This window comes from Schistosoma mansoni, chromosome W (genome assembly GCF_000237925.1).
Source record: "Schistosoma mansoni strain Puerto Rico chromosome W, complete genome".
NCBI classification, from domain to species: domain Eukaryota; kingdom Metazoa; phylum Platyhelminthes; class Trematoda; order Strigeidida; family Schistosomatidae; genus Schistosoma; species Schistosoma mansoni.
Genome location: NC_031502.1, coordinates 42,749,499 through 42,766,271, shown reverse-complemented (window position 1 = coordinate 42,766,271; position 16,773 = coordinate 42,749,499). Strand labels below are relative to the sequence as shown.

General features: G+C 31.3%; 1 non-coding gene across 1 annotated transcript; it reads left to right on the top strand.

Moving 5' to 3' along the window:
- The first annotated feature begins 1,748 nt into the window (after positions 1-1,748).
- Smp_tRNA_01920_Pseudo_TTG.1.1 lies at positions 1,749-1,819 on the top strand. The gene has a single exon. It is a non-coding gene (tRNA).
- Positions 1,820-16,773: the final 14,954 nt, after the last annotated feature.

Here is a 16,773-nt window from a genome sequence, read left to right as displayed (position 1 = left end):
TTGTGCTGAGAATTGTACCGAAAATATAATATTGAACAAAGATAATGGTAATAAAAATAATAAATAATAAAACGTAATGTCTGATACAATGAATGTTTTCAGGCGTTTCTGACCAAATTAGATTATGAAAGCAAGTCATAATAAATCCTATTTCTACTAACGAATAAAATTTATGACTCCATCACATTCATAAACGTCTGTAAAGTTTAAAAGTAATAGCATACTGTAGTCATACAAAACTTGATCAGGAAATATTCTATACATTTTATTGTCTAGTACCTAATTTAATACTATAGTGAAAATACATCAGATAACGGTCAAATGAAAATGTTAAAATATACATGTATGAGTGATATTAAAATATAGTTTGGAGTACAATTCACTGCAGATGTGATAAACAATATTCCAGAGTATTAAATATAAGTCGGAGTCTATTATATCGAAGCCTGAGATGTCGAAACTAATCTACTGGTTAACCATTACATTCATTTTCCTAGTTCATTATTTAATATTAGAGAGTTTATTTTAGAATTCAGCCACCTTTTATTTAGCTAATATAACAATATAACAATCTGATATGGTTTACCAATTCATAACAAACTATTTCATTTTATTTATTACGTTAAATAGGAGGACATTGGAACATCGAAATCAACATATCCGATAAATTTCATACAAAACTTCCTCAACAATTCACTATTAATTTTATGAACAACAATAACTTCCATCGTATGTACACTGTGAATTGTTTCATAACTTTTTGATTTGTATTGGTTTGGTATTCATCTGTAAAACCTGTATAATAGTGTATAGCATTAGTGAGCCGCAATTTAAAAATGAACGTTTACTGACCCGATCCGCATTTTAGGATAAAATATCCCTCAAAAAGGGTTAACAATGAGACTACACAAACTGCATCAATATAAATGTAAAACTTGTCCAGATTTGGAAATGTGTTCATTGCACTAAAGCTTTATTATTCGATGTGATGCATAAACTTTTCATCTTTCTTTGAAAATAAGTGATGTATTTTTAACTACTATTAAATTGTTAGTAGTTAAGTTTATTGTGACAAAATGTATTTGATCTTAGTTTTTTCCAACCGAATAAAATACCATAAAAACATTATGTACTGACGTAACCAGTGAAGTGAGTCGATTCTCAAGAACGCTTTTCAATAATGAATTTCTATGAGGATAGCATCATTCCATACAAACCGGCTAAAGATGAATTGGCGATGAATGATGTATCATCCTTCACTGGAGACCTAGAAGTCATTGATTTAAACCTGAGTGAAATCGTTGATATCCGTTTCTGAGTAATCTCATGAAAGATCAAACAATTGTCTAGTGATCCTTTTTTTCAGTGGTTTTCAGCTGACACCAGTCTATGACGGTAAATATCTTTGAACTAGAAATGTCTATCTACAAAATAAATTATTCAATATTAAAAGGTATGTCAACATTAAATTCACTTAGTATTGTTTGCTTGAATCTTTCCATTGATGTTTATGACTGGTCGGTCTCTAATTGGCACAAGTACATACGGTGGCGTATTGCCTCGATATAGTCTTATTTGCTTAATATGCTTGTGATATAAGGCTATATCGAGGCAATACGCACATTATGCACATATGGCCGATAAGATGCTGACCAGTTGCAGTCCTAAAAATCAATGGGAAGATAAAAACAAACAATTCTAAGTAAATTTAAACTCCACCCCATCGCAAAAGCAAGTGGCTATCAAGGACTCAGTAGCTAAGTGGATAATGCGATGGCGTTTGAAGCGAAAGGTACTGGGTTCGAGTCCCAGAGTGAATATCAACTCTGAGATGCAAGTACATCCAGCTGACGAGTCCCAAATAGGACGAAATGCGCGTCCTGGATTCCACTGCTAGTCACTATCCTTCTTTGCTTAGTATGTCAACTTTGTTTGGAACATCATTTTCCAAGAACTAGCTTAGATGTCTTCATTATCCCATTTTTAAAATCCCTCAAAGAACCAGTGACTTCAATTATATCAGATTTAATTTGATTATAATTATGCATACTACCACTAACTTTAAAAACACTTTAATACATAAACCTGAGTTTCGAAGAAAATATATCATCTATAGTTAACTGATTCCAACGTCAAATTTGTGCCTAGAAAATCAAGTCGATTTAGAGAAGGAGATTAACTCTTTTGAATCCATTCTAAATAATCTGATCATGTGATTAATTTGATAAGGTATTTTTTGCATAAAATTATGAATGATCAAATAATTGGCAGGGGATTATGAAAAAGGATGGTAAAAAAGGAGTCACAATAATAATAAAAAGTGACACAGCAATTTATACTATCATTCCTAATAATGAAAATGAATTATATGTCAGCAAGACAAGTTTATTGAGAGCGAAAAAAATCGTTTTTAGACATTAAATTTGACGTAAATTTCTTTACAGCTAGGAGTCCCATATAGAAGTAAATGTGCATTGTTATTGTTTAAAAATCATTATGCAAATTACAATTTTTAACCATTTTACAATAATCAGAAGGGGTTTTGTGGAGATTTCAGTATTTTCATAGCTGAAATCATGAATCAATTGAAGCTAGACCACCATGGAAAACCTGGAAGCAATGGACGGCCGTTTCGTTCTATTGTGAGACTCCTCAGCAGTGCGCATCCACGATCTCGCCTCGTGAGATTCGAACCCGGGACCTACAATATACATACAAATCTAACCAAAGTCTAAATTCCACCATTAATATAAGAAGGGTATAAATCAGTAGTCAGTTTGCTCTATAAATGAAAAACAGAAATTTTATACACTTAGTTATAGAAATCTCAACTTCTTCACAGAAAAATTTTCCCACTAATATATTTTAATATTAGTTTCATACTACTTACTATTTATAAACACATTAGATTTTCCTTGATTGTTCATCCATAGTTTAGGTACTCAGTAAGACAACATTAAAGGTGAATCATTTTTACTAGAATGTAGCAAAAATATAGTTATGATTATAATAACATGTTATTTTCACATTAGATTTCTAGTATACTCAAACCTAGAAAGACAAATTTCATGAACCTCACAAAGAAGATGATGGGAACAGTTTTTTGAGGATTAACGATCATTTGTGATATGACGACACCGAAAGAACGAAATCAAATCAGTGTATAACATTGCAAATATAACTTCCCATTGTAAATAATTGATTAATTGATGTTAAAGATTACTCAATCAAATTATACAAACCTTATTGTTAATTTGACTGTACAAAAACCATATGAATATTAATGCATATTTATATCATTTTGATATTTTTTTGAAGTCGAATAAAAATCCTTAACGTCAGTCTTTGGTTTTTATTACGCGTCGTCAGATTTAGAATCACAATATCAAACACAAGCCGGTTAAGCATATGCAGTCATATTAGTGTTGGACACTTGTTATAACGGTCGTTTCCCTTTTTACACGAATGGGATGCTAATTCACCTTAGACTAATATCTACAATAGATTCCCTCCCTGTGTCTACTCTACAGGACTTCAGCACAACTCAGATCAAGAACATGTGATTAGGCTGACTAGAACATAAATATATTCCCACACCAAAACCCGACACAATCCAACAACAATAAACAATCAATAATAATAAATAGTAAGGACAGGGAAATATATAACTCATCTGACACCTGTCAGACTATCTACACGTTTAACTAAGCAGACAACCAATAATTATCATTCTGGCCCATACATCAGCATTACAATCTAAACCATTTTATTTGGTAAATGTGATGGTAATTACAGAAATTTCATACTTTGACTATTTCTGTTATGTGAATTACTTCGATCAGTAAATAAAAATATCATAATGTCCAATGGAATACTGATCATCAATGCCTTAATTTAGATTTGGAGACTGACATTCCTTTGTTCATTATTACACTGTTCGATCCTTTTTCAGTTACACGATTTAAGTATATAGGATAATGAAGAATATTTGTACCTTAGAACAAGGGTTTAGCAGGTATTGTATCTTCTGAACTGAATGATTTGGTTTTGGAGTTTTTATTGTCTTTCTAAATAACATCACTAGCATATACTTAAAAAAGTGTATAGCCTGCTAAACTTTTATTATTGAAACGGATCTAATTTAATGACTATGGATTAATTGAAAACGGCAAAACTACGTTTATAATTCTAAGTAGTGTTATTTGAAGACTTCTTGTAAGTAAAAGTCATATTTTAAGTACAGAAAACTACAATGAATAAGCAAAGATGATGGAAACCGAAGGAAAATGAATTATGCAGACATATTGTATTCATGATGACTTTGGTAGACATGTAAGCAACTGTTCTGTCACAACTGTGACAGAATAACAGAAGGTAGAGTCCGTATCTCAGGTGAGAACAAAGGATTGTCTCTATATGGTCTTTGGAGTGAGAAAACCTTGCAAAAAATAACGAGATTATGAATTACTAGGTGATTTTTAAGTATTTAGATAACCGCAATAACATCAAAATGTAAAGTAAATTAACGCTGGGCAAAGAGGACCATCGCAGACACAATTGATGAAATCCGATCAATATTCATAACAAAACAACAAGACGGATAATTCTTGTGAATTAAGGCTATATCGAGGCAATACGCACAGTATGCACATATGACAATTAGAGACTGACCAGTTGCAGTCCTAAAAATCAATGGGATGATTCAAACAAGCAATACTAAGTGAATTTACAATGAATAAATTTACTAAAATATTTGAAAGTGTGAAAAACTAAATTGTAAACCCGGTCAGTCACACAGAATTACAAAAATTGTTAAGAACTTATGCAATTATTTTGTATTCATAAAATCTTAATTAGAAAATGAACAAATCTAAATCCCTTATAAATACTGAGAAAATCAATGAATAAGCTGCGGAGTAATGTTAACTGTTATATAGAGTTCATAGTAATTTTTAATAACATTTAAACACTAAAATGGTTAACATAACATGTAACGTTATTTATTCAATAGCGTTACTTTGTCAGAGAAGATTAAAATTAAAAAAAGAAACAATTTAAAATAAAAAAATTCCCCAAAAAGAATTGACCTTAATCACTTAATCCTGATATTTATTTAATCAATGTGAACAGTTTTCTGAGAGTTAGTCCGTGTCAATTCTTAAAAATCCTTTTCATCTTTGGGATTACTTTTATTTTCTATGTCATATGTATCTGTGCTAGAACATATGTCGCTTATGAATAAATATCTTACCCTCAAATGCCCTGGTACGACTGAGGGTGGGAAGAGTCAGCTCTCCCTCTCGAAATGCCCTCATATGGCCACGCGTATACAGTCACTGTCAGGGAAGTCCTACTCACTGCCTTCTCGCGGCAGGACTGTTGTTTACGAACTTGATAGTACGAAAAGCAAATGTCCGGCGCCTTAACTGGGTTGGTGGAAACGGAGAGTCCACCTAGAGGAGTTGGGAAACCCTGATTCCAAATTAATGGTGCAAATGGGCTCCAGGATTCTGAAGGCATAAATAGCGAATGAATCAATCGTTGGTCACCGGCGACTATGGGACTGCATCTCCTTACGTTGCTCCATTGCCTTGTGGGTTAGACCTTTAGGTCAAATGCTTCGACTGTAGCCCCCCAAGAAAACCATCTGCTTCGGTTCGGGCATCCGGGCAGTATCATAGCCCGCACACAAATCAAGTGGCTTGTGTGGCACATGTGTTATCGGTGCCTCTTTGTACCAATATTTTTGTGTTCAAATAATAATAACCATTTGACTGATTGATCTGCATACTTAACTTTCTATTTAGTATTTGGATTGATCGGTTGGTAAACCCTATGCGGTTGCATCCTTTAAATGCATTTTGGCTGTATAATTGAGTTTAGGTAAAATGTTACTTCTTTGTTATTCAGTTGTAATTCTATGGAATTGGTTATTTTGTAGATATTATCTGTTGTTCTAAATAACATTAATTCATTTGAACCTTTGTTTCTTTAGATTAATATAACTATTTCGATCATTTTAATTATTCTATTATAAAATTGCATTAATTAATAATGAACAATAGTGAGAAATGTATTGTATTCAATGATCAATTCAAACAGAATAGAATAATCCGAATAAAGAACTTCTATTACTTCAGTTTACCGAAAATGAATAATTGAATTAAAGGGTTAAATTTATTTATATAAACATATTTAATGTTAAATGACTGAAAAATAACCCCAAAAATAATGCAACTTCAGGAGATATGATCTTTTATTGCTAATTAAAAAAGATCATGTCATACTGGAGGCCAATTATGTGAAGCTAAATATTCACACCTTATTCAGATTGCATTATCCCATGCAGACAAGATTCATCCGATACCAATTGATAAAACACAAAAATATATATCTCTTAAACAAATGGGTTTAATAGTTGATTACTTCAAACTTCCATGAAAATTTATAAGCAAAGATGGATATTGGCTAGCAGTGGAATCCAGGACGCGCGTTTCGTCCTGTTCAAGACTCATCAGCTGGATGCAGGCGCATCTCAGAGTTGATGTTCTCTCTGGGACTCGAACCCAGTACCGTTCACTCCAAACGCCATCGCATTACCCAGTTTAGCTACTGAGTCCTGATAACCACCTGCTTGTGCAATGGGGTGAAGTTTAAATTCATTTGGCGTTGTTTACTTGTATCTTCCCATGAAAATTGTTTCATTTTATTAACCTGAATATACGAATTCAAGAAATATCATGAAGAAAAGATTTTTGAATTTGATATGACAAGCAAAACTAGACATATTAGAGGCTATGACAAGGTATCGTAACAGGTGAGGGTTATGCTATGATTAACCTGATTATTCACCTACCCAAAGTCATTGAATACAAATTGTCTAGGTGAGTAAACACATCTGTTAGATAAGCATGGGGACTAACTGTATTTTAGTCAGGTTTCTTAATCCTAAAGCTTCCCAAGCTGGTTCTCGTGTCTCCTTCTAAACAGTTGGGATCGTCAAGTATAAATAGTGAGGGCGGCAAAGAAACTGAAACGTTGGATTTAACAGAAATGACTAACTTCTGGATATTTTTTTCAGATTATAATAACTACTTTTGAAAATGCTCTTGGTTTCTTCAGTAAGTAGAGAAATATTGCCTGAAATAAGTAATAACAAAAATGTATGGTGGTCAAAATATCTGAAATTAAACACCTAGTTAGAAAAATCTCATCAGACTGATAACGTAGAGGAAAAGGGAGAAATGTTGAGTAGATGGTGTAAGGATGAATAAGCACATTTCTAGAATTAGTAAACTGACGTCATACATTACATCAATTGACAATAAATTATTCATAGGTTTATATAAGGTAATGTAATAAATTAAGACAAAATGACGAAGATGAAAGAACCTGTAATGAAAATAGAAAATAATTTTGAGATAAAGTATGAGAATAATGTAGAAAACTTGATATATAAAACCAACTGATTACTGGTAATAGTACCATTTTGAACATATAAATTATATTTAGTCCTTTTAATGACAGCTAATTGAATATAACAACATGTGTCAATTATTTTGAAAGATTTTGCAGCTCATAAAAAATGTCATTCACCTACAAATACCAGACTGAATATACTCTCCATGTGATACGATAGAAACTGTGAACAAAATCTTTATTTTTTGTTCTTCTTATGGACGAGCTTTATATTCATAAAAGAACTGGTATATAGAATTACAGGTATCAAAGAACGATAGAATAATTTATTACAGTTGTCTCTATGAGGGTTAAGACAAGTCATATTTGAGTTAGTTTCAAGCATAAACTAGGTACTTATAAATATTTAATCCACTGTTTAGAAAATTTGATGAAAGATTTTTGCTTATTCACAGTGGAATCCGATCATATTAGTAACTTCTGGTATCTTATGCAGAAATTCTGAGAATAACAAGAGTGATGATTGAGATGCTAAACGAAACACTTTATTCCTTCTCATCCTTCTCATCTGAATGCAGTTCTAGTCCATTATTTAAATTCACTTTTCGGTTAGGATTCAGTAAAGTTTTAATATGGTCCGATTAATTAATACATTCGTTTATTGTCTTAAAAATTCCTGTTTGTAATACGTTGAATAACAAAAACTTTAAGATGAAATACATAAGCATTTTTCTCTCTTGTTCTTACTCATGGTACCACTCGTGGAGGCAGTGGTCTCCAATCAACTGTGTCCTAGGCTTTCCTTTCTAGTTATCAAGCAGTGTTATTCGTGGTCTTGATGTATGAGTCCATTCCTCGGCGCCATGTGTAATTTGGTCTACCTCTTTTTATTTTTAACTGGGGATTCCAAGTTGAAGCTTGCTTTAAGTTCGGTTTAGTGGTTTGCATAAAATGTACTTTATCCTTTTTCAACCTCTTTTCTTAATTTCCTCTTCAGCTGAGAGCTCCTTTTTTCTCCGTCAGTGTAAGTTATAGCAACCATCCTATAATCAATTCCGATTATAGTCAATTCTGGTTAAGCCCTTTTTATTAACTTACTTAACAGACATCTCCATTTGGATAGTAACAATTTGCATATTCTTTGCACTGCTATACCACTAGAGCACATGACACTCTATCCGAAATGTTGACTGCTTAAATATCACTCGATGACTCATACTCCTCCCCATATATGTACACACGCAAATATTATTATCAGCCTTTGTTTTGCTTTGCTGTGCCCTTATTAAATCTGACTATAAATTGCCTATGTAATGCTTGCTATTCGCTCGCTTGCTCCTCGTTCGCTTCCTTCGCTTATTCGCCTGTTCACTCGCTCGCTTGCCTCTCACTCGCTCGTTGATATTCGCTCAGGTGTTGTTAGCTTTCTAACCTGAGTTATTCGACAATAAACTGTAGTTGCTGCTATCCTTTGTCTTCTGATTTTACGCACCGTTAAGATTAGAATTAAAGCGGTTATCGAAGTAAACGATTAACGAATCGCGGCACTACAAAGTCATTCCCGACAGCCTTTAACCAATAGAACTGAAGTATCTTGTGTAGGAAGCTGTTTAGGAATACCTGTTCTTTATCGATAACAAGGATGATCCATACGGATGAAACATTGAGTAAAAAAATATAAATTTATTAGATATATTAGAATTTTGCAAGAGTTGAGTGAAAAAGGTCTTTCAAACTGTAAATGACCCAAATTGCTAAATGTTTTTTTAGCCAGTAACTTACAAAAATCAGTGTACTCATCATAGATCCTGTTAATCTTAAGGAAGCACAAAGTTGCATGCTTTTTAAGTTAATCAACTAGGCAGTCATGATTCTTAGTGTTGCATAATTTTATGCACATATATTGACAAACTTCTTAATGAAGTTTGTTTTTAATTTCCTAGTAACAAAGTTTTATATTGAATTTATCATGCATATTTTTTAATTCAGCAGATGGGAATGAACAATTCAGAGTTTAACTGACTTTATTCATATCTTTGTTTTCGTGGACTATAACTTGACCAGATCTTTAGTAACATCATAAATCAAGAGATTCTCATAATTCGTTGAATTTTTGAATAATATTTGATGATATTTAAGTGAAACATAACATACCAAAGTTTATAAATTAAGATAGTAACATGTAGCATCATTGAATCGAAAGTTTAGTTCCTTTTCTGTTTCATTTTCGTCCATTGATTGTATTTCAGATAACTGATGATGGGAGATCTGACGACTGGTTTATGTACCTATTACGCTGAAGCATTTTCATAAAGGATGAAGTTTAGGTTTAAGTGAAAATCATCGAAATCCTAGGCCTATTTGATAATTGAATGAAGGTGCTTATACTTTGATCAGGTTATCATTAAAACTCGACAAATAGTATACACATATTCCGGGATATTCAACGATCAAATCAAATGATTATACAATATGGAAAACATGTTTTACAACTTGATCCTTTTAAAAAATTTAAACATAACAAGAAGAAAAAAAATTGCAAAACAAAATGAATCAAAAACGGTGAAGTAGAATGAATTCCTTTTATTTTACAAAGCTCTTTTTTCTTGATCTGTTTAAGTACCGAAACACTTGTTTAGTAAGATTAGTCCAATTTAGATGTATAAAAAAAATATTTTTCGATATGGTTCTAAAACAAGTAAGGATGCAGCTTCACGTTTAGAAATCAAACATCGATTTCAATTGGGCATAAATATTTGGATGCTGGAACATCCAATAAATAAGTCTAATGTAGTACAAAAAAAGTTTATTCTGAATATCACTGTGAGATTTAATCGAAATGTCTAATAATTGATTGATTGTCGAACTAAAAAAAACATTCATTTGAATGATCGCTAATAATGTTATTATAAATAATTTGAATCAATTTGTTGTAAATGTGATTCAACAGTAAATTTAATTTTGTACTTCTTTTATATACATATATTAGGTTATTACTGAAATATTCTTGATAATTTAGGCATAAAAATATATGCAAGCGTGAGTCAATTGAAGCTAAAACACCAAGGAAAACCTAGAAGCACTGGACGGTCGTTTCGTCCTATTATGGGACTCCTCAGCAGCGCGTATCCACGATCCTGCACTCGCGAGATTCGAACCCAGGATCTACCAGTCTCGCACCAGTGCTTCCAGGTTTTCCTTGGTGGTCTAGCTTCAATTGACTCACGCTTGCAACTATGAAAATACTAAATCTCCACAAAATCCCTTCTGATAATAAAAATATATTGTAAAGTTATAAATCACACATACAAAGGCCAGAAAGTAATGATGATAAGATTAGTTGAATTATTCTTTTCAATGTCAATATATTCTTAGCGATTAAAGTCCTGTGATTAAACCATTGTGTTGAAGGCATTCAATGAGTTCCTGAAGTATAACTCAAAGTTCACAGAAATGTAGTTTTCGTTCATATATTTTCTTGTCTTGATTTGACTTCCTATTTCTATTTTAAATACTTCATGAACAATAAAATTGTACATGTAATTTAGTTGACGTTTCGTCATTTTTGGGACGAGTTCCACTATCCATCTTTGCTTATAATGAACCTTTCTGTTTTTTTTTGAATTTGTTTGGACAGAATAATTATAAATTCTAACTGTGTATACTTACTCAATATTATGAAAAGCATGCCACTCATTGCAATAGTAAATACTGAAAATCTTAAACCGGAACACTTCATGTGTTGGCATACTTTCTTCTTCGTTTATCCTATTGGAATTGTTGCATACAATATTTAACAGATGAAAGAAATAGTTGTAGAAACTGGACTTAAAATGAAATTAGCCACTGAAGATGAATTGAAGAAATTAACCACTTCAAAAATATCTATGACATATAAATTCTGTATAAAAATACTTTGAATGTATGTTCAGGTCAAGGTTATTGTAACAGAGTGAAACTGGTATTAAGGACTGATTACTGTATAGTATCTAGTGCAAGATTATTCTAACTTTCAGACAAACCAATTGATTTATTCTACTTGAGTCACATTTTGACCTTGCGAATTATTCGCTTATAACATCTATTGTTTTTATGTCAGTGCATTGTGTAAATCGCTTACCCTATTCACCATATGTCTTTAGCTTATTTTTGTCTGGTTATACATAGTGAGTCACGCTACATCAAATGGGGTTGGCAAGCTTGCCTCCTCCGTTTCCCTTCGATTTCCTACTTCTCGTAATTTCTGTCTGAGTAATCGAATCCCAGGAATAAGTATATTCAATCTAGTCCATATTTGGCTTTAAACGGGTTTGACCTAGGTGAAGTATACGGAATTAAACCGAATAATTATATTCATAGCTTATTCACTAGTTTATCATAATCGAAGTCAGATTTTCGGGTCATTGAAACTGTACCAAAACTTCTAATAATGAATAAAGCCATTATCATTGTTGTTATTATTATTATTAATCATAATATCTATTAAAGTTTTCAGGATTTTAAACATTTATTGAATTCATCAGCCTCAATTTTTAGTGTTTTTAGATATATATATATCTTTGTATTATACGTATTTAGTGAAATTATCAAATGTACCTTAAATGGTATTGTGTTGCGTCCTTGTAGGTATAAAAGTAGAAGCTACTATACGAATCATATGGGCCTAACCTACATCACCACTACATTAACATCACACTTCAGTCATATTTATACCAAATTAGTCAGGAAAAGAAAAGACAAGATGGGTCTTTTCAAATCTGGGAAATAACTAATTTTCAGTATGAAGTTATGGATATTGCTAAATTTCGTTGTAATCGTGAACTGATCTAAATCAAATTGGTGTCAGACATTAACAGCTCTAGATGCCGGATCATTAATCTAGAGGTTAAGAGTTCTTTTGCGATACCGAATGTCCCAGTTTCCATCCCCTGTTGAGAGATAATGAATTTGCACTACTGAGGAATCCCATGCTAGAACGAGACAGATGTCAAGTGCTTCCACATTTTCAATGGTGTGCTAACATAGATCAATTCATGACTTCAATGAATCACTAAATAATGTGTTAAAATAATTTGATAGCATTCGTCACTACTAAAGGTACGGATTTTCGGTTTGCATCAGAATATAAGAGTGCAAACATAAAAATTCAAACTACAGTATTATTTGACATAACAACAGATCGCACTGCACTTGATAAAAAAAGTTGACGACTTGAAGTGAATGATTTCAACTACTATATCCATAAATCTTTGTACATAACATCTAAATCCATAAAGCCTAAATATTTCAGTTTTGATTCTTTTATATCATCTATACTTAAATCAAACTTGTGCAGAAATCTCCGAATTTCATTTATCTTATCAGTTCACTATCTGTAACTAGTCAAAATGATTAAAATATAACATAGTCAAGACATACATCGGAGTGTACCACATTTTAATTCAGATCTAATATTAACTCTTTTACCATAGTGCTCAACTTTTTAAAATTGAGAATAGACTAAATTAGTTCACTTTACTAACACCAACAAGAGTTCATTTCAAACCTTGATAGTTGATATCCTTCCGTAAAGTACATTACTGCTGCTCATTTAGAAATTGATTTCAAGTAGTTATTTATTTATTTTACAAAGACACTAAGAGTACACTTATAAATGTCTCCTTCATTCTACTTAACTGGTAACATATTGATTAAAATAATATTTATCATATAAGCTAGATTAATAAACTGTTCAGTAACTAATGAGTAGTTTCTATATTCTCATCAAATTTTTTATAGAGACATCCATCAAAAGTAGACATATTCCCCTATAAAATGAGACAACCATTAATTAAATAAATAGTGAAATCAAATATTTGATTGGATACCATGTCTTTTGTTGGGGATGTAAAATCCCCAGAACTTACTTAGTAAATGACTTATTTTTGTAATTTTATTTTGAAAGTTTGAATTTCTTTGTCTTCGCGCCAAAAGCGCTCTTTTTACCTTCGAGTCGTATTTCCCACTTGGAAATATCTTAAACGCTATTGTTCCGTTGTATCTTTTAGTGTGCTATTTTGTAATGCTTCCCAAGGACAATTTTATGCTTTATATATACGTTTGATTTCTTTCGCGATTGCTTGTGTCTCTGGCTGCCTACAGAATATATCTTCCCCACTTCCAACTTGGACTTCTCACTCTAGTGAACTGAGTCTGGGACGCGTCAGTATAGATAGATTATTGGTCTCTGGTCACAAGTCTTTGTTCCGTTCGCTGACCAAGTGAATTCGAAACCGCTTCAGACATAACATCTTTGTTTAAAGAGACAGAAATTATTTGTTGGTCATTTGAAATAGTTTGTGAAATATTTTCAATACAACTTGAATTTTCAATATTTCAATGTTTAAGCCCAAAGAACGACTGTATCTATCGATAATAAACAATCAAAAATAAAAAGAGTAGTAAAATGAATAAATGTATTAATATTGATTTCTATGATAAATCTATTTAACACAGTGAATATATATTTTCTATTAAAAGAGTAAGTTTCAGGAAGATGAGTAATCACCTGAAAATTACGAGACAGTTAATGGAATGATTTTTATTTCGACACTCCTATATTAATAGTTACTTATGAGTTTATTTTAGGAATAGCAAACTCTAACCAGTTTAATAGTCACGATTATCAAACTTAATTTGAGTAAAACCCATTAGAGATGTTATTATTGACCTCTACTTCAAAAAACCTTTGATTTGTCAATAGCAGTTTGTTCAGTTTTTATCCAGAGACAATAATCACGTTTAAATGAGTTTATCAGTAAAGAGTAAATATAAATAAATGTAACGAATGTTACTAACAACAACCGTAAAAGAATATAACTACAAAATGAACACAAATCAATTCAAATATATTTAACTTCTCAAGACATACTGTAAAGAACAAGAACACGAGTAGGGACAATCGAATGTATTTATTCACATACTACAGACTATCTCACTAAATTCTGATAACCCTACCCTGCCAAAATACATTCTATGTCTGATCATCGCCATATACTACTTATATGGATGTAAGTAGACCACACTACGATACCATCATTGATTCGGTTTTTACGGTAGGACTTTAACAATTTGATATATATAATCCAATCAAATCATTAAGACTTAAAATTTCAACTATCAAACTTAAAGTTTAATATGAAGTCAAAAATATCTGTGAAAATTCTTTATTTTATAATAAATTCCCTTTACAACTCATGAAATAGTGAAAACATTTACAAAACATTGGATAATATTTATTTTATCATTTTGACCTTCGCAATGATATATCACCATAACCTTACAAAGATTCTCATCTAAAACCTTCAGGTTTCATAGTGAGTAAGATACCTTTAAATCATTGAGTAATGATCTATGTTTTTGATGTTTTCAATAGTCATTCAGTCACATTGATAATATCGGTCATAGTGCTGAAATAATTTTATAATAAAAAAAACTAACCAAAATATCCATTTTTTAATAATGATTGTAACAAAGCGTCTTTATATTGTTGAAATCATGAGTCAATTGAAGCTAGACCACCATGGAAAACCTGGAAGCACTGAACGGCCATTTTGTCCCATTGTGGAACTCCTCAGCAGTGCTCATCCACGATCTCACCTCGCGAGATTCGAACCCAGGACCTATCTATCTCGCTCGCGAAAAATAACAAAATCATACAGATATAACATTTAAGGTAAATAGCATGTCACGTAATAAATCAATTCCATTAAAGTCTGAATAATAAAATCGAAATCCACGTGAACAATTTGAATGAACTAAGATAAATTAACGAGTGAATTGGTTTTCAGTCCCTTTTTTTCGTTACAAAAGTAATCCATATATGTTCATACTTAGAAAAAATGTATCCTCACAGTACTTTAAAAACAAAAACAAAACGAATGTTCTAATATTGAACATTGTTACTCAATTTTTATATATTAAATTTGTTAAAGAAAAGGTTAGTGCTCATATTGATTAGCCTTGGTTTTATTATTATTATTTTTTTCAATGTTATTCAAATAAGTTTCATATATAGAAAATACATTGATAAACTAAATTGTTTCAATACCTTTTATTGAAAATAATTATCTGTAATTACTTATCCCTAATGTATCTTTGTTTTTCTCATTTTTTAAAAAAAAAAATTAATTACTCTTATTTTAATGAAGTTATATTAGAATGAGGAATCTAATTCTTTTTCTTCTTTTTAATTTATTTTTCCTTCTTCGTTTGTTCTGTTTTTTTTTGTAGCTTTCACTTAAATTTTTATGTTGAATAGTTTATATTGTGGCAAGATTATTCTATCTTATCATAGGTTATCATTGAATAAAATTATCGTTTTATTTATTTAGGCTTAAACAAAGACAAGATTCTAATCAATGAAATGCAAAGTATTAATCATAGTTACAACCTTTTTTTATCTTGTAAAAAAAAGAAGAAAAGACGATAATAACAAAAGGAATGAAACAACATAATACACAGTAATGATTATCTATTCCTTAATATATAGTTAACTTTATTAGTGTTATCATTATTCTTAGTATTACATTTATTCCATAAGCATATTTAAACACTTCCTTTCTTATATCCTCTACAATTTATCTCCTTCTTTCTCTTTACGAAACAAAAAAAAACACAACAACAACATGTACAATGAAGTCAATTTTAATTCAAGATAAACTTAGAATGAATGTTAATAAATGTGCTAATTTATGGACAATGTTAGATCAAATGTTATGATATGAAGAATCTTTATTTAATGATATGTTTATGCTTTAAAATAAAAATATATATATATATATATATATATTTTAATCTTCACCCCATCGCACAAGCAAGTGGCTATCAGGACTTAATAGCCGAGTGGATAACGCGATGGCGTTTGAAGTGAAAGGTACTGGGTTCAAGTTCCAAAGTGAATATCAACTCTGAGATGCAGGTACATCCAGCTGACGAGTCCCGAATGGGACGAAATGCGCTTCTTGGATTCCACTGTTATCCATTATCAATCTTCGCTTATAAGCCATTTAATCTTCGTTTACTGAAATATAGCCGGATAAATTAATTCTTTCTTTTCTTACATGAAAATAAAAAATAGAAATTGAAATAGAAGATTCATATAGTGCATGGTCAACTATACCAAATAATTGTAAAGAGTACATGTGTTAAAATATAATTAACAATATTATAAGGGAATAAAAATTTTAAAATGATACATTTAAGATTAGAAAAGATGTGATTGAGGTTGGACTATACTTATTGTTATATAGAGCTACTCTTTTTCTAGACGAGCTATGAGGGTTCCTTAACTAAATGACGAATTGCCTGATTTTA